At 38.7% G+C, this 24,953-nt stretch overlaps 1 protein-coding gene across 7 annotated transcripts in view; it reads right to left on the reverse strand.

The window, feature by feature from the left end:
• NR3C2 (nuclear receptor subfamily 3 group C member 2) overlaps nt 1–24,953 on the reverse strand; it is a 293,590-nt gene that overhangs the window by 151,739 nt on the left and 116,898 nt on the right. The window lies entirely within an intron of this gene.

Here is a 24,953-nt window from a genome sequence, read left to right on the forward strand (position 1 = left end):
TTCCCTACAGAGCTCCCTTTTCAAATTCTCCTGCTAAAGCACAGTTTGGAGGATTAAACCACATATGAAATTGCTTACTGTTTTCCATCTGCTTTTGACCTGTAAAATCAGGACTTTCTAAGGTTCCTTTTAACCTGGCCTCTGGCTTGAATGATAAAACCAGGGTCTGCCATAGGACAGCATTTCCAATTCAACTCAACGAAATGACCACTGACTACTGCGTGGGCAGAAGCATGCTACGCTAAGGACGGGGTCTCAGGCCTTCAATGCAACTCAGAGGGTGGAGGTGCTGTTATCCAACCGCTGAGTTCCTTCCATCACCACATTCTCCACCAGATGTGGCTATTGTTTCTAAAATTGTGGTTGCTGTCATATACTGTACTCATTTTTTTTCTGATCAATTTCATTACCCCTACTTTTACGTAAAAATGTTAGATTAAAAAAAGTGATTTAATAATCCAAACTGTACATTCACTTTCTGAGATGACGTGAACAGAACAATGAGAGAATCCTGAGTACTTTCTTGGAGGTCTTTATTTTTCTTGGGGTTTGAGATTTGGGGCTGTTTCTTTGATTTCCTCCCACTAAAAATATTTGAAACGCAAGGTTTTAGAAAGGGTGTTCTTTGGCTATCAAACATTAAACACACATGTGCTAAAACACGGCCACTGACAAAGTGCCGTTCCATGTGGCCAGCCCAAAGGTACATAAAAATGCTGTCCTTATTTATTTCATTAGTTACCATCTTTGTCAGATATCTTGAACTCTACCTTACTTTTAAGAAAAAAAATCAAGAAAAAGAAATATCTACCAAATACTCTTTCTCTTCCTCATTCCTTTTACCTCTTTCTCATCTCTGTCCCTCTACCTCCTGCTCTACACTCATCCATATTTTGGCTTTGAGAATGAAAACTACCACTATTATCAGAGGCGTGGGTTTTCCTTATTAGAGCAAACATTAAAACTTAAATATTTCATTTAAATTTAAAGGACTGGTTAGGTATTTGCTGGTAGTTAGAGTGGAAGAACGAAGACCTAATCAGGACCCACCTTTTTCTAGTTAGTTCATTTTACCTCCTTCCTCATCCTGTCTCTGTAGCTATCTGGATACTAAGGGACAGGGACAATTCGCTCCAAATCTCTCTCCCAGTCTTTAGATTGTGTGCTATGAGCAATGAGCAGGTGCTGAAACACCTGTTTTGCCCCTCTTTTACTGAATACCATTCCTGAGCACGCACCACTGTTCTAGGTCTCTGACACACATAAGCTAACAAAATACACTTAAGTTCCGTACAACTGGAGGTCATATTCTAGTGCCAGGATAGGGTGAGGGTAGGAGTACAGACAAATCCCTACTGGAAAGTAAAGGAACATTAATATTCTGATTTCTGCCCTGACTGGTTTGGCTCAGTGGATAGAGCGTCGGCCTGCAGACTGAAAGGTCCAAGGTTCGATTCCGGTCAAGGGCATGTACCTTGGTTGTGGGCACATTCCCAGTAGGAGGGTGTGCAGGAGGCAGCTGATCGATGTTTCTCTCTCATCGATGTTTCTAACTCTCTATCCCTCTCCCTTCCTCTCTGTGAAAAATCAATAAAATATATTTAAAAAAAAATATTCTGATTTCTGAAACAATTTTTCTCACTTACAAAAAGATACCAAGCCTACTTAAAACAGCTCTTCTTTAAAGCAAGAAAAATCAAAATGAAAGTTCTAGATTCAGATAGTGTGACTTCTGTTTCTTATCAGTGAGATGAGAATCACAGAGATTAATTTTTCTTAGAGTGCTGAACTCGGGATTTAGATGCTGACTTTTACTGCTTAGTCCTGTGTGGTGTGTTCGTGTCTGTACTTATAAAAGACAATTGTTGACTAACACCAAAACAATTCTTACCATTTCCCTGACATTCTAAAAGCAATGACAGAAGCTTTTCTTAAAAGTTTAAAAATTAAGTTAGGCTTTTGCCTTTGGAATAGATCTGAGAAAGATGAAAAAAACAACAACCATCTTTTAAAAAGGCAAATGGCACAGATATCAAAGCAAATATGACATTGTTTAGTGGTCAGAAATAATTCCACTGGAGTTTGTAAAAAAGAAAAAGCTTTCAGTGTACTTATAAATAGTGATGAAAGATGGTGAAGAAGTTAAGGAAGGGCGTTCCTCGGCTTTAATTGCAACAAGGCAAGAAGCGGTGTAGAAGTTACTTAGATCTAGCTTGCTTCCTGCCACGCACTGTTGCCAGAGGAGAAACAGGACGGCCGTCTGATACTACCCTGACACCCCACCACCAAATATATGCGAGCCAGGCCTTCCCGTTCTATTTTATGAGAACCTCAAAATAAGCTTTACTAAACATCTTATGTTCAATTTCAGTGTCCTGAAACTAGGACTGCTACAGTCCCGACTTGACTTCAAGGACATTGCATACTAGTATGTCCTCAATGAAACTTGTACCATCAACACCTATTTGCAATAAAACTTTTGAAATGTACGTTAATATTCTCTTTATAGAGTTTGAAACAATGTATAGACAATATGCACCCTTTGGTAGAGAGAAATAAATGCAAAATATTTTCCAATACAAGGAACATAACACAAATGTGTGTGTGTGTGTGTGTGTGTGTGTGTGTATATATATATCTTTATATATGCAAATTTTACCATACTTTAAAGAAATATGGTCAATAATTTTTTTAATACAGTAAAATAATGTTTAGGAATCAGGATGGCATCTTAGCCTCCCCCCTCCTCTTAATTTAGTAAAACTTATCCAAACTGATAATTTTTAAAGAGCCAGAAGAGAAAGAGTCAGCCCCTGGGGTGCTGTGCTGTGACCCCAGCACAGTGGGTCCCTGAGACAGGAGGCAGCTTACAAGAGAGCCCAACAGGAACACCTAAGAAGAGACACAGAGCTGGGATAAGAAAGTGGTCAGGAAGCAGAAGAATGAGAAACAGAAAGACAAGAAAAGGCTAAGCAACCAGCTAGAGCCAGTGATGCCTAAGTTATGAAGAAGGCAATGGTCTGAGTCAGCAAAGCTATGGGCAACCAGGCAACAGAATCATAGCCATCTGTGAAGGGGACACAGGGTCAAGCCCCAGAATAAGAGTCAAGATGGCTGGCCTAGGTTGGTGTGAGTGGGGGACAGACATAGATAACAGAGTTGGGGTACCTCACCCCAGGAGCCTCCCTGGCCTGGCTTGCCTAAGGGCACTGAAGCCCTACCCTGGCCGATGGGTGTATTCAGCCCAGACCAGGACACACACAGCAAAAAATTTTCAATAGCTAACAGAAAGCCAGTTCATGGGGAAAGGAAAGCTAATGCAACTGAGAAAGAAAAGGGAGAAAAATAAACCTTTGAAAAAAAAACAAGTAGCTGGAAACAGCATAAACTTTCTAAATATGGAAAGTGTTTTAAGGGTCCACTCTTAAGAGACAAGTGGCAAATAATTTTATTGGAGTCCTAGAGAAGTGGATATACACAAAGTCAATAAAAAATTTACCTAAAAATGGCATGTATTTCCAAGAAAGAAACAGGAAAATAATGATAGAAATAAATTTGAGACAGAGGGAACATAATTCTGAAGTATGCATCTAAGTTCACTGTTTATCTTCTGGGCAAAACAGACTACTCATTAATAGAAATAATTACAGCCACACTAAATAGAAAGATCATTAGTAAATGACAAGTGTTGAAAAATAAAGGTAGGAAAAATGATATGTTCGGATGAAAGAAAGAAGTTTCTACTGTACATCCGTAGGGTAAAACAAAAAAATTACCTATTTTTTTCCATAGGCATTAGCATAAAATCCTACAAAATGGAATACTATCATAAATAAAAACTTAAATTTCAGCTCTAAAAATTTCAAGTCTGTTATTTTGTAATATTAAGCAAGATAATGAGTACCTAAAGAGGACATTTAAAGACTATTAAAATGATACGAATCATCACTGCATAGAAAATAATACTCCCTGGAATCCTCACGGAAATGGGTTGTCCTCACAGGCGTATGAAGTCCCACATGATTTTCAATAGCATAATAAGCTGTCCAAATTTCTAAAGAACTAACTTAAAACTATGTGTTTTGTTTTTTTGTGTGCTGTAAAGTTCAAGAGAATAACAGGAAATAAGAGTTTTGCAAATGGCGCCCGGACTGAAAATAATCCACACCTCAGGAAGCCTGTTCCCCTTCTCCCTACCCCACCCAAGCACTCATGCCAGAACTCCTGCTAGCTCTGTGGAGGTAGTGCTGGTCATTGGCACCCAAAGTCAACTGCAAACGCCAAGGCCTGGGAAGGCAGGAGGCAGCTCTACACCTTAGGACCTCAGGAAAGGTAAGCCCACAACTCAGTCACGGTACAGACTGCCTTCCTGGCAGCCAAAGCGTACTCTCTGAGGAAATGAAAACAGGTTCTTAGCATTGCAAGATGGAACTCTGTGCTGGGAATAACATTATTTAGTTAAGAAACTATCCTTACAGACGCGTTTCAAAGGACTTACAGAATCACGTCTTTATATACAACTGATGTTGACCCTGGCTGGGTAGCTCAGTTGCTTAGAGTGTCCGCCTGATAAGTCAAGGTTGTGGGTTTGATCCCCAGTCAGGCCATATACAAGCAGCAACAAATGGGTGCATAAATAAGGAGAACAACAAATTGATGTTTCTCTCTCACACAAACACAGCTTCCTCTCTCTCTAAAATCAATCTAAAAATAAAAAGTTAGAAATACATCTGGCTTTGTAAGTTGAAGACAGCATGTAGTAGGCTTTTCTAAGTGATAAGTGCAACTTTCTGAGGACCCTGGTCTGTTATAAATGATAAGCTGGGAAGACTAAATTTGAACCCATGACCATAAGTACAACATTTTTTAAAGTTTTGGATAACACCTGGTTCTTATCCCTTACCACAGTGAAAGCCTTCACCCTTCAAGAAAGCTTAGTGTTTCTTATGACATTGTCAAGAAATACCTCCCTAAGAAAGTTTATCTGGGGATAAAGACACTGAATTCTTAAACTTAAAATACATGTATACACACATTTATAACATATGCAGACTAGTATATTTCATACTACTGTGTAAAGCGACAAAGTGAGTATTCTTTAAAATGAGAAATACTCAATTATTATTCATTTTTACCCTCTGGCTCTCAAATCAATTTTGGATTTTGAACCCAAGTACAGTCAAAGGGGAAAAAAAATCAAGACTGATTTCTTGGCTTGTAAAATAGCTAAATTTCACCCTAGGATGTTAGCAGAAAATTTCAGAAATTGTTAGCCTAAAGCAAAGTAATAAGTGATTACATTAACCCAAAACTTGGTGGGGAGTGGTTTTAAATGGGCACATACTTTCATTCCTTTCCTTCCTGTTATTGGAAGTGCTGTGACGATCAAGAATACGCATTTCTGCCAGGCTTATGGAAAGAGGAAACAACAATTTTCATGACTAGTAATTCAAAAATAAAATCTGAGCAAAGAGAAGCCCTAAGTCTTCCAGCTCAGATTATCACCCAAAAGGGTTCAGAGTCTTTAAAAAAGAGTAATGTATATAGTGACAAATCCTACCTAAAAATAGACAAACATGGTAATTAACCATACCTCTGCTACGCTTCCCATTGGCTAATCAGGGCGATATGCAAATTAACTGCCAACAAAGATGGCAGCCAGCAGCCAGGCAGCTGAAGCGAACAGGAGGCTTGCTTGCTCCAGTGATGGAGGAAGCCAAGGTTCCCCGCCTGCCCCAGCTGGGCTCTGAGCTCCAGTCTAAGCAACAATGTTGCAATTATAGAAGCTAAACAAACCCAGATACCTGCTTTCAGCCAGCTGGCCTCGGAGCTGGAGCCGCAACAAAGTTTCAATTACAGAAGGTAAATAAGTCCCAGAATAAAAAAAAAGAGAAAAAGGAGAGATTGAGAGCTTCAGTTGCAGGCTTGGCCTGCCTGAAAACAGCCCTCAGCCCCTCATCCAGGCTGGCCAGGCACCCCAGTGGGGACCCCCACCTGAAGGGGGTGTGGCCAGCCTGAAAACGGCCCTCAGCCCCTCACCCAGGCTGGCCAGGCACCCAAGCGGGACCACCACCCTGATCCGGGACAACCTTCAGGGCAAACCAGCCGGCCCCCACCCGTGCACCAGGCCTCTATCCTATATAATAAAAGGGTAATATGCAAACTGACCCTAACAACAGAACGACTGGGAATGACTGGTCACTATGACACACACTGACCACCAGGGGGCAGACGCTCAATGCAAGAACTTCCCCCTGGTGGTCAGTGTGCTCCCACAGGGGAAGCTATGCTTAGCCACAAGCCAGACTGATGGTTGCCAGTACAGCGGTGGTGGTGGGAGCCTCTCCCGCCTCCTCAGCAGCACTAAGGATGTCTGACTGCAGCTTAGGCCTGCTCCCCGCTGGCAAGCGGACATCCCCCAAGGGCTCCCGGGCTGCCAGAGGGATGTCTGATTGCCAGCTTAGGCCCAATCCCCTGGGGAGCTGGCCTAAGCCAGCAGGTGGTCATCCCCTGAGGGGTCCCAGACTGCGAGAGGGCACTGGCTGGGCTGAGGGGCCACCCCCACCCCCCAAGTGCACAAATTTTTGTGCATCGGTCCTCTAGTTTATATATAAACATAAAATACACTATCATCCTCGATGTAGGACAAAGAAAGAATTTAACTTGAATCAAATCAAGCATTGCATTCACTCTTTACCACACTTTGTAGAATAGCAATTTTATCTTATTTTTACCTTAAAATAATCTGTTTATACCAGGAAACATGCAAACGTAATAATAGTAGATACACTATCTTTTAACAGAATTTCACTGAGCTCCTGTGGGAGACTAAATCTAGTTTTCCACAACTGTTCAAAGAAATTTTAAAGCATTATGTATCCTCACATTTTTTTTGAAATGCATTTTCTGCTAACTACTATCAGAATTAATATGATCCTATTTCCCTGGAGAAAAAAAACTGACTGCAGTTTTCCAGCTTATAAATGAGTTATCTGTTCACCCAGAGGATTAACTAGGAAGAAAGGCATGAACAATACCAAAAAGAATGTCAATGGTAAAAAGAGAAACATCCAGGGTACTCAGAAATAACAAGACAGGGCTTTCACTTTGTGCAGTGTATCATTTAACAGAATTAATATTTTCACAGTATACATAGGTACATATTTTCTCTGGTAAACCCATGTTAGGATAAGAGAAACAGACTCATATGTGCACTAATTTATCTCTTATGCTAATGTTTTATTGTTAAAAGATGTTTGAGAGAAGGGGTGAAGACCAGTTGGGAAAAGCAAGCGTGAGGAACAATCCGAGTCCAGGCCATGTGTGCTCCTTGGGCCAGAGCTGTGGGCACTTCCAAAGCCACTTCCTTAAGAAGAGGATTCAGTCTGTGACTACCTTCACCTCCCATTGATGCTTCATTGTTTTTTTGCTCCCTAAGGCTCTATGTTCAGGCTGTCATGGCCTTAACCTCCCCTCTGTTTTTCCGTTTCTCCACTTGTTTTTAATTACAATCCCTAAAGAAGAGAAGAGAGACTGTGGCACTAGCCAGTTAGCCCCAGTTAAAAAAAAAAATGAGCACTTTCTATATATTTACACACTTTCAGTCATTATAGTACATTTTATTTACATTTTCTTTCACAATTAAAATTCAATCACAAAGCATTCAAATACTCATGTATTTTAAAGGTTCAGAAATCAATGTTTTCTGAGGTATGTTCTATACTTTGTGCTTTCACTGCTTCTTCTGCCTTCTGCCTTATGAACAGATCTGGTTCAATGTCAGCATTCTCTGAATTTTCATTTTCTACTCTTGACAACTCTCAATTCAGACTAACAAATATTCAACAGGTATCTGTGCTAATTAGAGCGTCATCATGCTAAATGCTTACGGAGATGCAAAGATGATTTAAGAAGGAAAGAGGGAAGCACAAATACATATAAAGATAACCATATATAACATTAATGCTATGAAATGTTTAGAAATTATACCATGGAAGCAAATAGGCAGAAATTAACTCATTTTAGAAGCAGTAATACTTGTGGTGGATCTTGAAGTACAGATAAGATTTTAACACCTGAAAGTTTTCATAAACTTTTATGAATATCTCTTTTAGATGATTTGTTTACTACATGGTAGGCTTGGACAACAATGAAACAATAGAACCATTTTATGATAGGAAAATTAAAAGGAAATGTGTTCAGTATAAATACTGCACACAAGCCTAACATATCTTACAGTATGAATAAGTGCAGTCGGGGATAAGAGTAGAAGTCATGTAGGCTATTTCTCCAACAAACATTTATTGAAGGAAGTCAGTAGAATACAGGGAACACAGAGAAGACAGTGACAAAGACCCTGCTGAGAAGCAGCAAAGAAACAAATAACTGGAGAGAGAGTGTGTGTGTGTGTGTGTGTGTGTGTGTGAGCGCGCGCCCAAAAGGACAGAGATACCAGGAAACTGCCTAAAAACCATTTGGAAAAATTAATCTAAAGAATTAATAAAGAGTAATTCTAAAGAATTGTATAATGTCATGGCATCATACAAATAACAGACATTATTTCTTTATCCCCTGTAGACTAAAGTTTTTAAAAATAACTCATCTCATTTAATCTCTAGCTCTGTCTTCTGAAAAGGTTTAAAGACAGGGGTAGATTAAAGACAGAATAGCAAGAAAGAGAGAGATGGAAAAGAAACATAAGTATACATGCCATTAATGGGAGGAGGATTTAAAAGCTGGTAAGAGAAACAAAAGAGAGTGAAAGTGAAGAACCATGTAGGGAATATAAGGGAGAGAAAGCAACGAAGCGAAAAGTTTTGAAGCAAAAGAAAGAAAACACACAGTTGTGAAAAAAATCATACCTAGCAAGTTATAAGGAAAAATTATTTTAAGCATTCTATGTGCTACAAGAGCAAACATACAGCACCAGAAGGAGAAAAGAATCAGAATAATTGCATCATTTTGAACTTAAGAAGAAGCACGTGAAGAAAGAAGATAACCTGAAGTAAATAAAAATTAAAATAGCCTTGTTTAAGAGTATGGTCAGGTAAACCAATTTTAGCCATTACCCCTGACGGCAAAGATCAGAAAATTGTGATTTCTATAGAAATGACAACACTGCAAGAAAAGACGAGGTTTTCCAAATACTAAACTTTTAAATAACCAATACCAAGTTTGTAACCCTTAGAATTTATAAGTATTGCTTCCTTCATGTCAAGGAATATTTTGTAGAACAACCCACTGATAAGGGAAACAAAAGTGACAATGACTCCAAGAGTTCCCAGTGTTTTCCCACTGTGACTGCTACTGACAAGTGTTTTAGGAATCTTGAAAGACTATCAAGAAATCTAAAAAGTATTAGCTTCAAATTCAGATGATTTAAGTTGAACTGCATTTGTAGTCATATATGCAGTTTCTTATCTGACTCTTTTTTGCAGCTCAATTGGCAAAAGGTGCTTAAAGTTTTTCTCCCCGTTTTCAGAATATAACAAAAAATGCTAATTATGCAATCTATACAGTAAAAAAACAGCAACTTGTAATTCAATTCTTGGTTAATTCCTAACTGCTGCCTAGACAACAAATAACTTAGTTCATTAATTCATATTTGATTGCATCAGTTTCTAGTAAATCATTATTCAATTTTTAATCGTAGGAACCACTGAAATTCAAAAGGACACAGATCTCTTCATGTCACAAGACAACTGAGGCCAAGGTTGCTTACCAGCCCATCTCTGCCCAGGTCGGAAATGACTACTTTGAAGATGTTCCTATGCCAATTAAATTCATTGAGGAAATAATTCACTGACCTTCTACCATGTACTTATAGCACTTGAGAGGGAGGGCTGTAAAGAAGAATAGGCCTATGTAAAGGTGCAGGGATGGGGCACTAAAGGAGCACCGAGGAGGGCTCAGTGTGGAAAACTTCCCCTGATATTTACTCCTTTGGGTTATTCTTGCACACATGTATCCCCTGTAAGCATTTTCCCTCCTTTAAAGGATGGGGCTGACCCACTAATGGTTGGGTCCCCAGGAAAAAGTCAGATGTATGTTTGCTGACGTAAATGCACGAATGAGTAAACCAGAGGACCGATGGACATGGCTGAGTTTTCACAGACAGCTCATGGCAGAACCAAGCCTGGACACAGGCCAGTGATCTTTCCTTAGAGCAGTGATTTTCAACAGGTGTGCTGCAGGATGTTTAAAACATGCAATACCTGGCTATTTAGTCAGGGGCACTGGCCTCTTTATCCTTCAATTGTCAAATAAAAAAATGACAGCAGCCAACACAACATTACTGTCTGATGTGAATGAATCAAAATTATACCTAGATTTTTGTCAGATTGGCAAAATATATATATTTTTGGTGTGCTACAAAATCTTAGCAATTAGTGTATGGGTGCCATGAGGTGAAAAAGGCTGAAAATCGCTGATTTAGAGAAATAATAGATTGCTTTCTTTCTGTAACAAATCAGGTAAGTGAATAAATACGTTCAGATTATTTACTATAATGATTTCTGCTAGTTTATCTCGCCGTAAGGAATCTTACTGTTTCAGCCTTCTGACCAGCAACGGAGGTGAAAAGACCCATGACTTTCTATCCTGTGAGCCACTCTTTATTTTATACTGACGAGCACAGCTCCAATTCGTGCTGTCTGCCATCAGATGGCACACTGGCCCACAGCACAGTCATGCCAGGCCACTGTCCAAACCTTTTGACCTTCAAAGGGAAGAGGAAGGAAATTAGCATGTGCTGAACCTAACAGACTGAGGGGCTAGCTTGTTCTACAAACCAGTCTTCCTGCTATAGATCATTGTTCTCATTTTACAGATGAGAAACTCGGGCCCAGAAAAAGCAAAATGTAACTACCCTCTGGGCACAGAACGGGTACCTGGCAGAAGCAGACTTGAACCCAGGCTAGTCAGACTCAGAGGCCAACTGTCTCTCTGGATCACACAACATATGGTTCATTTCCAGAGTCCAGATCTCTGATGGGAGGTGTAGCAGCTCAGAGAGTCCTACTCTAGGGTTGTCATGGGCATGTATCACACCAAAAAGGGGAACCCAGGAGGGCAGGACACCGGAGCCCAGCATGTTTTCTGCCCCAAGAACACAGTGATTTTTCCCCTGGCGGCAGCCTTTGTCATGGAATGGATGTATTCAAAATTGCTCTGGGCTTTCAAATTCCTGGCTTGTATTACTGAACACAAAGAAAAACAGACCCTTCTGAAGAATGAGGCTGAGGTTGTGCAGACTCTGCTGGTGCCAATATGAGAAGCAACAAGCCTGACTCACTGAAGAGGCAACAGAGGAAGCGCACCTCACACACTACAGCTGCCCCACTGTCCTTTCCACTGGGGATGTGACAAGCTAACGTCAGTCACAGTCAAATATACTGTGACCTTAAGAAGTTTGATGCTTCCGCGTAAAATTTCTGAGAATCTATTAAACACTTATGGCATATTATAAAATACATTTATCTTTCATGGAATTTATTGTAGAGGAATAAATTCATGTTAAACTAACAACATGTTAGTTTAATTCAAAGAATGGTCTTACCATGTGTGTTTTAAAAGATTAAAAACACGTGAAATGTCATATATCATTTGTTTTATAAATAACACAGGATCAGGAGAGTTGGGAAGTGATATGTTAAGTAGGTATAACTGGAATTTTGTTGTTGCTTTATTTAAAGTGACACTGCAGGACCAGCCTGGGTGTGTAGCATAAATCATTTTGTTATTTAAATTTCTGCCAGCAGTTTAAATTCTATAAACGACCTCAGTGAACAGGAATACATTTTCTTAGGATATGCTGAATTGCTAAGATATTACAAAGCCAGTTGATAATCATAACAGAGCAAACTAGGAAATACCTTTAAAAACCTCAGCTATGCCCTGGGGTGGGGGTCAGTGGTTAGCATTAGCCTGTACACCAAAGGGTTGCAGGTTTGATCCCTGGCCCTGGTCAGGGCGCATGTGGGAGGCAATCAATTGATGTGTCTCTCTCACATCAATGTTTCTCTCTCACTCCCTTTCTCTCTCTCTCCCCGTCCCTCCCGCTCTTTATAAAAAGCAATTGAAAAAATATTCTCAGGTGAGGATTAACAACAACAAAAAATCCCAGCTACTGTGAAAGGCTCTTAAATCTGTCTCTGCTCTCTTCTGGGGTATTTTCATGCAAGTGCTCATGAATGTATAGGTGAGTAAAAATCAGATGCACAACGCTGATGAAAATAATCCGATTATACAAATCAATTGTTTAGAGGCCACAGCAATAGAAATTCTCTGTGACTCACTTCTACAATTAACAACATGGATGTTCACAATGACCAGATGGTCACTGAAAGAAAGTTCAGTCAAATCTGTAATTTCATGAAATAAAATAGCCTGAATAGTCACTCTTGGCTCATCCAACGGAATCTGGATGGAGGAGAGATGTGCCCTTCTCCTGAATAAATCCAAGAGACAACCACCAATCACTCAGTCAAGATGAGGAAATCACATAATTGTCAAGCACAAGGATGTTTTTTCAAAGGTTGCACACAACCTCTCCTGGGCATCAGATGGGCTAGAGAACTCAAGAAATCTCCGTCATCTCACAAACGCATTTTAATAAGTCCAACTTCTTATTTTATAGATAGCAACATAAATCCACCAACTGAACTCAGTTACAGCAGAAAGTGCAGAGAATAACTTCTGCCCATTATTACTTTACAATGCTGTACAAAGGGAGTCATGTTTCTTTTCTGAATGTGAAAGTCCTTAGAGAGTCAAGGGCCCCAGACCCTCTTGCCTGCACCACATTCTCATTCTGCATCTGTATTTCCTGCTTGCTGGTGGCAGAATGCTAATTTCAAGTAATTTAAATGAAAGTTCCGCATAATGTGGCACCCTCATTTTATAAGACAAAAATGAGAGATAAGGAGCATGTAAAGGATGGCTAGGAAGCTGCTCCCCAGCTTTCCATTACTGAACAGAGAATTACTAGCTATGCATGGTAACCATTTCCCCCCCTCTGATGTTTTTGAATTCCGATCAGAGACATTACTACTGTTTCTAACTTTGTACCCTCTTTTGCAAGCTTTCACAAGCCCCTCATTAAGCGCTGGGAAGGCTTCCTATCTGATGCCCAGCCAGGCACTGTCCTTGTGGACACAATGCGCTCAGGTTATTAGCCTGATAGGCCCCATTCAGCAGGCGGTCCTACAATTTCACTGATCACCATCTAGTAAAACTGGATAGCTGCCTTGCCCATGGCTTTTTCAGATTTATATAATTAACCAAAATTAGCTTGATGTTTAAAACACAATGCCAGCCTACTCATTTATTTTTGGAAGAACACTTCAGTGAACACAATGAGAGGGCCGATTTGGAATTGCCAACTTAAATTGTCAAAGTTTCCCTATAAAATTACTATACTTAAAAAATTCAAACTCCATTAAGGCAGACACCATTAAAAAGAAAACTATGTGGTAAAATAATCAGGTACCACATTTTTTTTCACTTTAGTTCACTAGTATAGTCAACTAAGTTCTGGTATAAAATATTGCACACAGTTCCCTGGGTGTGTATTATTAATACTACATAATGGTTTTGGTTACATAGCCCTACAAAAACATAGCATGCACAAAATAGCATGTATAAACTCTATCATTCAGAAGTTATTATTGTCAGACAAGAAGCTTTTAAAAAGTGCCACCTACATGCTAAACATTATAGTAGGTAGTTGATAATACTTTGGGATAGATATTGAGTTTTTTCCTACAACAGTTTTACTTACTTATATCAAAATTACCTTCATAATTGATCCATGAAAACATAATTAACTAACTACATTTTTCGTAGAGATTAAAAAACAGAAAAAAATCATTTCCATAAAGTGAAAGAGTCTATAAGTAGCATGCAGAAAATTAAAATCTGGCTCCCCCAGCTGTTTCTAGTTGCACAAAAACCAGTGGTATGAATTTTAGAGTTTCCCAGACCTTGGTTTGAACAATTTTAGGCAAATACAAACTTTTCTGTAACTCAGTTTGTTTATAAGTAAGAGGGTGATAGTAATACCTACCTCCTAAGGACATAGTAATGCATGAACATCTTATTCACTGTGTGAGCGTCACAAAGCCTGACATAACATCGGTGCTCTGTAACAATTAGTTCACTCATAATTCATTCATACATTTATTCAGCCAACATTAATTGAGCATGCTTAATGCCAGGCATTGTTCTAGACACTGCCCATGTAGAGCTGTCATGCTACTAGGAATAATCAGAAAGGGGTTTACTTGTGGCATAAATGCCAGTAAGTGGCCTCTCAGTCAACTTGTCCTCCCTCATGCTTCCATTCAGCACAGGGTTTCTGGGCACCAGCCAATTGCGCTGGAAAGCAGAAAAGGTTGTTAAGATTTGAATCCTGCCTAGCTACTTTACTTTTCTCTCTTGTTCACTCTGTCTGCTCCTTTCTTTGCTTCTCTGGTTTACAACTGGGTACTTCAAATTGTGCCAAATCCCGGGGTTCTATCAGGAAGATGGCTGGGACTAGAAATGGGGTGTCTTGGGGAGACAGGTGTGTCAGCCCTGCCTAAATCAGAGCAGTTTCCTTTATCTGTTTCATGCCTTCTACTTAATATACTAGGCTTCTGGTGCAAGATTCTAGTGTGTATAAATAACTTTATTGCTAACAGAATGTTTGGGGAAGAGAAAAAGATCACTGATTTAAAATAGGTCCCATTCTTTTTTAAAAAATGTATTTTTATTGATTTCAGAGAAGAAGGGAGAGGGAGAGGGAGAGATAGAAATATCAATGATGAGAGAGAATAATTGATTGGCTGCCTCCTGCATGCCCCCTGCTGTGGATCGAGCCTGCAACCAGGCATATTCCCTTGACCAGAATTAAACCCAGGACCCTTCAGACCGCAGGCCTATGCTGTATCCACTGAGCCAAACCATCTAGGGCTGGCCCACTCTTTAACAAGTCAATGTACATGAAAAGAAATGAGGGTCGGGTAGGGAAACAAGTATACTAACAGAAACTTACAAGACATAAAAACCAAATAGAATATATGGCTTGTGATTCGATCCTGGTGTGAACAAGTCTTCTATACTAGTAAAAAGGCATTTTTCAGACAACCATGGGAAATTTAAATGTGAACTGGGTATGCAATAATTAATAATTTTATTATGTATTATTATAATAGTACTAGAGGCCTGGTGCATGAAATTTGTGCATTCGGGGGGGGGTCCCCTCAGCCTGGCCTGCACCCTCTTGCAGTCCAGGAGCATTTGGGGGATGTCTGACTGCCACGGAGGTGGGAGAGGCTCCCCCCACCGCCTCTGAACTCACCAGCCATGAGCCCAGCTTCTGGCTGAGCGGCGCTCCCCCTGTGGGAGAGCACTGACCACCAGGGGGCAACCTCTGCCCCCTGGTGGTCTGCCCCCTGGTGGTCAGTGTGCATCATAGCGACTGGTCATGTCGCTGTTCGGTCTATTTGCATATTAGCCTTTTATTATATAGGATATTATGTAGAAAAACATGCTTCTTAAAAGATGAGTACTGAAATATTTAGAGATTAAAAACCATCATATTAGTAATGGCACCTTTAATTCTTACAGCCAAAAAAAAAAAGATGACATAAATACAACAATCAACAACAGTTAAATCTTGGTAACGAGTGTGCGTTACATGCTTCTGTTAACTTCCTGTAAATTTGATATATTTCATAAACATTTTTTAAATGAGGTATACTCAATGCCCACTGAGCAATAAAATGATTTTTTCATCTCTATGCTACTTCCTTTCCTAGAACTTTGTATACTTACCTGCCTTTAACACTTGTCTACTTAAAAATTAAGTCAGTCAGCATTTTTATTGCAAGATGACACATATAACAAATCAGCTTTCTAGGTTGACATCTACTCTTATGCCATTTTCTAACTAAGATGAAAAATCCACATTATCTAAAGGCAAAAACGTGCTCTCTTCGATTGTGATTTTATTTCCAAAAAGTTATTTCCCCTGCAAATTATAAACCTATAACTACATTATGGCTTGGAACTTTTTTCTAATAATTCTAAAACAGTTTTAACGACTTGAGTCTTTATGTCAATAATTTCAAGTTTGCTTTACTATAAGGAAAAGAATATGGACAATATCCCAAATTCAACCTTTTGACATATTATTTTCCAAAGATGTATCTGTGCTTATGTTTTAGGAGATGAAATCTTAGAGGACTGCTCTTTATACTCTTTTTATATGAATTAGTTTACTATAATACTTTTTATATGTATTATTTTTATATGTATTAATCTTACTTTTGAAGTTTGACAAAACATTTATATCTTTTCCTGTTACTATCGATATTTCACTCTGTGACTGTCTATTAGTTGATAACCAATTTTTATTTGCAAGCATGTTTTATTCAATTTTCACCTGTATTTATACATAGTGAAGTGATTCCACTTGACTTTTTTTCTTTGACCTTTTCACACTATTATTAGTGATGTTTAGTTAGTTTTTCTTTACTTTCTTAAAATTTTTCAAAACATTGACTTTTCCATTGAACAAATACTACAGTAGCATTGCTATTCTCAACTTTACTTTGTAGTAATTCCTACGAAGTATTGCTACATTCCTAGTAATGTATTTCTTTTCTCTATTTGGAGTAACCTTAATTTTCTTGAATATACTTTCTTATTACATTCCTATTTTTTTAAGTTGTCTTCTTTTGGTCTTTATTATATTCTATTAGCATTATTTCTGGCATTATACTCTATTACCACTATTTCATTTAGCATAGAAAGGATGAACTACTTCATTCATGCAAATCAGCTACCATTCTGATAGTGTCTGTAAGAAATCATTCCCGTTCTAGATTTACCTCTCATGGTTTCTTAACTGAAATGCTGTCTGGCATGTATTAATGCCCACTAAACATCTGTTGCTTTATGTAATCATATTTTAAGAAGACAGGCATAAAATGTCATGTGTATATTGCTAAACCCTTATTATGATACACAACACTTTTAAAAAAGGGATCTAAAAGAGAAAATTCTAATATTTTAAACAACATTTTCTGTACTAATTTATAAAGTTGGAAAGTAAAGATCTTCAATCCTTGTCCAAGAATCTTTACAGTCCAAAAGTAATCCATTCCGGCTTGGTGGCCAGGGTAGGAGGTTTCTCTCAGATTGTGGTTTGAATGAGGGTAAGGGATCAGAATAGAGAGAATTTTAATATGGTCCTTTAAAAAGTCAAACAGCTGAGTTCCTAAGTGTATCCCAGCTCGCAAAGATCTGTGGACTACTCAGGGCTGTTGCCAAACACTGAGCAATGTAACTGGCCTTAACTTTGGTAGGCTGGGTTAATATCTATAGAAAAACTGTATTTGATGGATAACCTTTTAGAAGGAATCTATTTTATAATACTCTCTTAAACAAGAAATTCAAAGGTACTCACTGACTTCTAGATACCAGGGCTATGATAGGTAAAGGGGATACGGAGATGATACTGAGTAACAGTTGAACGGATACTAAAATATATATTGATTTAGAGTTTTTGAAAGACTGCAGGATATGAAACAGAATAACAATTAACTTCATGATTAAAAGACCTTGAAAAATCTTAAAATAAGAACACTGAGCCCTGGCCAGGTGGTGGAGCATCGTCCTGTACAACAAAGGGGTTCAGGTTCTATTTCCAGTCAGGGCACAGATCTAGGTTGCAGGTTCCATCCCTAGTCAAGGTGTGTCTGGGAGACAACCAATCAGTGTTTCTCTCATCTCTCTCACCTCTCTCTCTCTCTCTCCACCTCTCTCTAAAAATCAATGAACATGTCTTCGGGTAAGAATTAAAAAACAAACAAAAAGAACACTGGAACTCATGGCAAGCATTTCTGTTTTTTTACTTAACTTATAATTTTAATGAAAAAAATTTATACCCTTCTCTGGCAAATACAGAAAAAAATATGTATATATATTATGCCATCTATAGCATATTATGTATATGGATATGTGTAATATATATTATATGGATAATATGTAATATGGATAATATCAGAACATTGATTATAGGAATATCAAACAAAATATAAACCCTTCTTAAGCAAACAAACAAAAAACACACACACATAAAATCACCCAACCAGTTAATTTATAACCATTCATTTATTAGATCAAATTCCTCCCTTGGGCATGTGCAGGAAAATGATTTTGTTATGGCCGTCCTCAGACCAAACTCAGTATCAGAATCCACTGAATAAAAGGGCAGCTCATCAAACTGTGCTGTGTACATTTAAGAATCTAAGAAAAGATTGTTCGGGAACCTCCAGACACTGACTATTATCATAGGTGGGGCTTACCTATGGTAAGGTCCCTTCAGTGTTTGTATGTGTTCTCTCCTCCCATCCACTACTGACCGAAAATGCCTTAACAATATATGTTCACCTACCATGCTGGCATTTTAAGTCACTTTCTTACAATCACAACTGGTACTGACCTCTACTCGGAGAGGGTTTGGTTCCATGTGAGGGCTTCCTATGTCTGTCGTAAAGCATAGAGTCTGGGATGTACACTCAGCATGTCTCAGAGGCAAGGAGGAGGAAGAGCCACACCCCTGACACAGGACCCACTCACTGCCTCTAGCGAAGGAAGAGGTCACTCTGGTGACCTATTTGTTAGATATTGTCATTTCAGATTTTCCAGAAGTAATGGTTACAAAAGTCCTCGACCAACACATGGCCCTGGCTTGTTGGCTGCCCTGACCTGTACCAGAACAAAGTCCTCCCTATGTGACGTGGGCCCATCTTCAGCGTCATTCAGGATGCCTTTGGTACTCAAAGCTGCTCTTCTCCATGAACCTTCCCCCAGATGCAGGATCTGGCCCTACTGGCTGTCCTCCTAGGTCAGTGGTCGGCAAACTGAGGCTCTTTGGCCCCTTGAGTGTGGCTCTTCCAGAAAATCCTGACTTCCGCGCATGGGCCAGGAAGTTTCAATCGCATTGTACGTGCGCACCCGCACGTGGTATTTTGTGGAAGAGCAACACTCAAGGGGTCAAAGAGCCACATGTGGCTCGCGAGCCGCAGTTTGCCGACCACGGTTACCTGCACACTGTTTCAAAAACTGATCCAGTGAAATCACTGCTGGTTACATCTCTTCAGGCAAACAGAACTAGATTCAAATGGAGATGTCCCAGTTAGCAGTGTGCGAACTCGAATTAGACAAGTACTGGCTCAAGCCACAGTTTCCTCACCTGTAAAACGGGAGAGTGCCTGCTTTATAGTTTTGATGATTCACTGAGATAAATGCTGGCAGAATACTAGGGACATGTTCAGCACTCAGTATTAATCTCCAATTACATCTCATGCATTGGGTAAGTCCTGCGTGGTAGTTCCATAAATGAATTTCTGGTAATTTAATGTATATCATACATATAACTATGTGGTGTTTTCTTTTCCAATAAACAGACAACCAGTGCATTGCTATTTTTTACAGTACAGGATTTAAATGATCTGGAAAGAATTCAGACATATCATTACTTACTCCCTCACCAAACAGCCCTTGATCCTGTGTTCTACTGTAATGTAATGCAGCACCTAAACTGTGGATAATCTAAATTTCAAATTTAGTATTATATTATCTGTACCTTCATTCTAGTTCGAGACTTCCTCTTAAAGCTCTTCAATTACATTTAAAAATGTTGCTTTGTAACACCATTAATCAAATGACAATAAAATAAGAAGTCTCATATGATTTAAATACTGACAAAATTACGAAATAGCTAAAAATTTAAACATATCCACAAAAATGAAAACTATGAAAGATAAAAGAGAGAGAGGGAGGATCATGAACTTCTACCTGATTTTAGACCTCCCACAAAATGAAAGTTTATCTTTAAAATAAGATATACTGTAAGGTCATCTTTTCTGGAATGCGATTAATGTTTCAGATATGATGATATAAGGGAAGGAAATCTGTAGAAAATACAGAAGACTGAGTGAATTAAGGACATTTAAGCATGAAAATAAGCACTGTCCTGAGAAATGCCTAAAAGCCGTGGCCCTGACTGAAGATTGTCCGAATCAGGCTCTGGCGGTACTTAGTTTTCTCCGTCCTCATGCTAATTTCCTGTATGTGCCCTCTACTCCAGAAACTAAGCACACAGACCTTTCTGATATTTCTGGCCTGGGCCATTGTCCCTGTCAACTGTTCCATTTAGAATGCCTGCTCTTGCCATCTTTGGCTGTCAGAGATACTGCCTATCTTGTTAGGGCATGCCCTAGTGCCAGCAAACACCAAGCTCTCTCTCATTTATACCCTCACCCTAAATGTGTCTAACATGTGCCTACTCTCCTCTTAGACCCTAAGCTCAACAAGGACAAGAAATGGTCCTACCGACTAATTCATCTTCACTTCACCGCACCCCCAGCAGAGGCGCTAGCTCAGAGCATCAGCAGGTGGGTCGGAGGCTGTTCTGCTTTCCCATGCCTCTTCCCATCTCCATAGGACTCAGGACACACAGGCACTGCAGCCTATTAGGAGCTAGAAAAGGTGTATGTTTTCTTTCAGAATCAACCCATTTTCATTCAGAAATACAGCAGGCACACAAAACATAGCTCAATTTTGTTCAAGCAGAGGGATTCTTAATATGAGCTGATTAAAAAAAAAGAATGAAGTTGGTTCACCAAAACAGGGCGTGGCAGACCTTAGGATGAGCTTAAGAAGGTCACAAAATATCCTACTGGATTCACTTTCTCTTTAAACCATTTATCTAAACAAACATCTATTATTTTAAAATATTATTTTGAAGGATGAAAGTAATATTTTTATTGTCAATTTACTTATCTATGCTTCAGCATCACTTAAGATGTTCTACATTTCTGGGAATTAACTCAAAAAGCCATATTCACAGTTATTCTCTAAGATCTATAAAAGATTCTAGATTGGATAAAACAAACAAGTAATATTTTACTTTATCCCATTATATTTAATAGAAGAGAACACTTGTCTAATTAGGATCTTTTATTTGTTTTCTTTCTTCACACTGAGAACATTATACCTTCATAATCACATAATCATTGAAACCAAATGACTTCATTCTTAAGAAAACGGGATTGTTTTTAATGATACACTGTCTTTATGACTTCAATCTGCTCAGTAGTGATCCAACCAATTAAAAAAACACACATGTGCCTATAACATAAATGGAACAACATATGACAGTTTCTAACATCACAAATAGAAGGGGGTCTGAACCAGCTGCCCATTTCATTGTTATGCACAGAAACAACTGAGCAGCAGGGTGAATATTTTTATAGGTGGCTATTACTCTAAATAACCTAAGCATTAGATCAAGTACACACAAAATATAACTTCACAATACGGGGAGTTAGGGGTTTCATTGTAGCTATATTGATCTTATAGTTGTGATATTGTACTATAATTCTACATAATGCTACAACTGGGGGACATTCAGGATCTTTATTAATTCTTACAACTACATGGGAATCAATTATCTCAATACAACCTTAACTTAAAAATAACTTAAAAAATAAAATTGCTAAAATCGAAAATTTAAGTGACTTTAAAGGCAATGATTACAGGCAGATTTACACTTCCTCATACATAAATGCAAAGGACATTTTCTTTATTTTACTATATAAGACCAGATACCACCTGAATATATTTATTTAGACACACTATCCAATACAGTAGCCACTAGCCATATTAACCAAAATTAATTTTTTTAAAATTATATTTTATTGATTTTTCACAGAGAGGAAGGGAGAGGGATAGAGAGTTAGAAACATTGATGAGAGAGAAACATCGACCAGCTGCCTTCTGCACACCTCCTACTGGGGATGTGCCCGCAACCAAGGTACATGCCCTTGGCCGGAATAGAACCTGGGACCCTTCAGTCCGCAGGCCGACGCTCTATCCACTGAGCCAAACCGGTTAGGGCAAAATAAATTTTAAAAGCTGTTATTCAGTAGCACTAGCCACATTTTACATGCTTAGCAGCCACATATGGCTAGTGACTGCTATAGAGAGTAGCATGAAATGACTGTTTTATACTATGGCACAAGTAAAACAAATTTTTCTACTTTACCTTCCTTTGCACTAGTACATTATACTTTAATATTGGGAATAAATACAGGAAGAATACTAACCAAAAAAGAAAACTGAGTATCTGTTAAATGAAAACTTCTGGGACACAAGATTCTTGATTTTAGTGAACTCGAGAAAGTATGATTTCACTTTAAGATGTACACTGAGGATTTGCTGACCTGGAAGTATTTTGTCATCACTTTCTATGCAACACGTCCACACATTATTTCACTTATAAAAACGTAAATATGAATTGGAAATATGTGCCAACACGGATTTTGAGCCAGCGGTGTTCAGTGTGTTTGTCTGTCCTTCCTTTGTTGGTGGTTTGACGGCGATGGTGAAGGCAGCTTCCATAGCTCTTGTACCAGAAGGGCCTCCCTCCCTATTCCTGCCCTAACCTTTTATAGTAAGTAAGTTATTTTCAACCTTTTTCATCTCATGGCACACATAAACAAATTGCTAAAATTCTAGGCACACCAATACATAATTATTTTTTGCCAATCTGACAAAAAAAGAAAAAAGGTATAATTTTGATTCATTCACACCAGATGGCTATTGCTGTGTTGGCTGTTGTCATTTTTTTTTTTTTTAACAATCTAAGGGAAAAGAGGCTGGTGACTCTGACTAAAGAGTCAAGTATTTCCATGTTTTAAAAATTATTGTGGCACACCCTTTGCAAATTGTTGCAGTAAGTCAGTGAAATATCTGTACTTGTAATTCTTGAGGGAGGATATTACAGTATTACAGTATTAAAAGTCATCTATAAAAGTTTTCACAATTGAAAAGGGGGAATTCATATACTTTTTTAAAGAGGTAAAATTTCCTAGATAATATGAAACAAAATTTGAGGAGAGAGAACAAATTTGATAATACTTATTCAGTTCTAAAGGGATGAAAGCCTGGGAGAATAAGTAGAATAAATTTCCTACTAATTTACCTATAAATTACCTATAAATTAACTGACTACACCAAAACAAATTGTGATCAATTTGTACAAAATTCTGTACCCCTATTTTCAGACTCATTATGTCCCTTGGTAATCAATGATTATGCATATTTACAGCTCTATGAAACTTCCTTGAAATCAGGGTCTCTGCTGAGTTCATTTCTGAATCCACCCCTACTTCCCCTTCTCCAACTGGCTGAGTACATTTTCAAATAAATAGATTATTCCTATATCTGAGGAAAGTCTATAATGAATATTCCTCTAACATAGTGGTTCTCAACCTGTGGGTCGCGACCCCTTTGGCGGTCGAACGACCTTTTCACAGGGGTCGCCTAAGACCATCCTGAATATCAGATATTTACATTACGATTCATAACAGTAGCAACAATTACAGTTATGAAGTAGCAACGAAAATAATTTTATGGTTGGGTCACAACATGAGGAACTGTATTTAAAGGGCCAGAAGGTTGAGAACCACTGCTCTAACATATCCTCACATTTAAAAACTTACTATTAACTGGACACAAAATTTTGCTGCCTTGGTAAATCACAAATATTTATTTTATAGCACAACAACAAGGCCCAGTGCATGAAATTCATGCGGGGGGAGGAGGGGTGTCCTTCAGCCCAGCCTGCACGCTCTCCAATCTGGGACCCCTCGGGGGATGTCTGACTGCTGGTTTGACATCTGGCAGTCTGACATTCCTCTCACAATCTGGGACTGCTGGCCCTCAACCACTCACCTGCCTGCCTCCCTGACTGCCCCTAACTGCTTCTGCCTGTCAGCCTGATCACCCCCAACCACTTCCCTGCCAGCCTGATCACCCCCTAACCTAACCACTCCCCTGCCAGCCTGATCGACGCCTAACTGCTCCCCTGTCGGCCCGATCGCCCCCAACTGCCCTCCCCTGCCGGCCTGGTCACCCCAAACTGCCCTCCCCTGCTGGCCAGGTCGCCCCCTACTGCCCTCCCCTGCTGGCCATCTTGTGTCCACATGGGTGAGACGGTCAATTTGCATATTACCTCTTTATTATATAGGATTCTGAAATATGACAAAATACAAAGCAGTAGAGTTTGCATCCCCCTGTGGGAAAGTAATAGATCTCATTTTCAATGTTTCTCATTCTTTCAGTCATGAATTAGAAAGGATAACATTAAATGTTTAAATCCCCCAAATAAGGAAACACATTAAAGAAGGAAGTTTCTATTTTCCAATAAGTTCTAACAGATGGCTTCCAAACACATACCATAGATTTAAATGTATAATTTCACCCTATAAATATGCTGCAAAACATTAAAAATAGATTATAGCACACATATGCCTTATGGGGCAAATGAAAAGATAAAAGGAATTTTGTAGTGGATAAGCTCCTAGTTAAGAGATAATACTTGTTTACAACCATGTGTCCCTTTTAATAGAATTAATGGATTAAATACAACAGCTTTATAAATAACATTTAAGACTATTTCCTTAGTTTACATGTTAATATCCTAACAGTATAAGAGAAAAGGCTTTTCACTTTAACAAAAATATTTATATGACAGTTTATGGTTTTTTAACTTAAATTTTTTTCTCTTTCTACCTCATTATAAGGAACCAAGTTATATTCAGACAGTAGAAACATTAATTGTTGTAACATGTTAGGTAAGAAATGCAAAAAGATAAAACTTGGCAAAGAGAAATGACAACTACTTTGAAGGAATTTTCCTACATAACATGGCTTTGTGGAATAATCTCTAGGAGCAGTCATTTTTTTGTGATTTCAGACCTAACATTGCAGTTTAAACATATTGTCTATTAGAAAGTGAGCTAGAAATCAATCGCTATTCTGTATATTTCTATTGTACTTTATAATTATCAACATAATTGCCTGAAGTATTAACTTACTGATTCGTATGAGGATGA

This window comes from Myotis yumanensis, unplaced genomic scaffold (genome assembly GCF_028538775.1).
Source record: "Myotis yumanensis isolate MYYU_CA2020_CCGP unplaced genomic scaffold, mMyoYum1.0.hap1 SCAF_5, whole genome shotgun sequence".
NCBI classification, from domain to species: Eukaryota; Metazoa; Chordata; class Mammalia; order Chiroptera; family Vespertilionidae; genus Myotis; species Myotis yumanensis.